This window comes from Physeter macrocephalus, chromosome 16 (assembly GCF_002837175.3).
Source record: "Physeter macrocephalus isolate SW-GA chromosome 16, ASM283717v5, whole genome shotgun sequence".
NCBI classification, from domain to species: Eukaryota; Metazoa; Chordata; class Mammalia; order Artiodactyla; family Physeteridae; genus Physeter; species Physeter macrocephalus.
In genome coordinates, this window is record NC_041229.1 from 43,660,329 (window position 1) to 43,661,540 (window position 1,212).

Below are 1,212 nucleotides of genomic sequence, written 5' to 3' on the forward strand. Positions count from 1 at the left end.
GATCTTGCTGTGACTTATGTCAGAGAGGGTTCTGCCTATGTTTTCCTCTAAGAGTTTTAGTGTCTGACCCTACAGTTATGTCTTTAACCCATTTTGAGTTTATTTTTGTGTATGATATTAGGAAGTGTCCTAATTTCATTCTTTCACATGTAGCTGTCCAGTTTTCCCAGCACCATTTACTGAAGAGGCTGTCTTTTCTCCACTGTATATTCTTGCTTCCTTTATCAAAGATAAAGTGACCATATATGCGTGGGTTTATCTCTGGGCTTTCTATCCTGTTCCATTGATCTATATTTCTGTTTTTGTGCCAGTACCATACCCTCTTGATTACTGTAGTTTTGTAGTATAGTCTGAAGTCAGGGAGCCTGATTCCTCCAGCTCCATTTTTCATTCTCAAGATTGCTATGGCTATTCGGGGTCTTTTGTGTTTCCATACAAATTGTGAACTTTTTTGCTCTAGTTCTGTGAAAAATGCCAGTGCTAGTTTGGTAAGGATTGCATTGAATCTGCAGATTGCTTTGGGTAGTAGAGTCATTTTCACAATGTTGATTCTTCCAATCCAAGAACATGGTATATCTCTCCATCTATTTGTATCATCTTTAATTTCTTTCATCAGTGTCTTATAATTTTATGCATACAGGTCTTTTGTCTCCTAAGGTAGGTTTATTCCTAGATATTGTAATCTTTTTGTTGCAATGGTAAATGGGACTGTTTTCTTAATTTCACTTTCAGATTTTTCATCATTAGTGTATAGGAATGAAAGAGATTTCTGTGCATTAATTTTGTATCCTGCTACTTTACCAAATTCCTTGATTAGCTCTAGTAGTTTTCTGGTAGCATATTTAGGATTCTCTATGTAGAGTATCATGTCATCTGCAAAAGGTGACAGCTTTACTTCTTCCTTTCCGATTTGTATTCTTTTTATTTCTTTTTCTTCTCTGATTGCTGTGGCTAAAACTTCCAAAACTATGTGGAATAATAGTGGTGAGAGTGGCCAACCTTGTCTTGTTCCTGAACTTAGTGGAAATGGTTTCAGTTTTTCACCATTGAGGACGATGGTGGCTGTGGGTTTCTCATATATGGCCTTTATTATGTTGAGGAAAGTTCCCTCTATGCCTACTTTCTGCAGGGCTTTTATCATAAATGGGTGTTGAATTTTGTCGAAAGCTTTCTCTGCATCTATTGAAATGATCATATGGTTTTTCTCCTTCA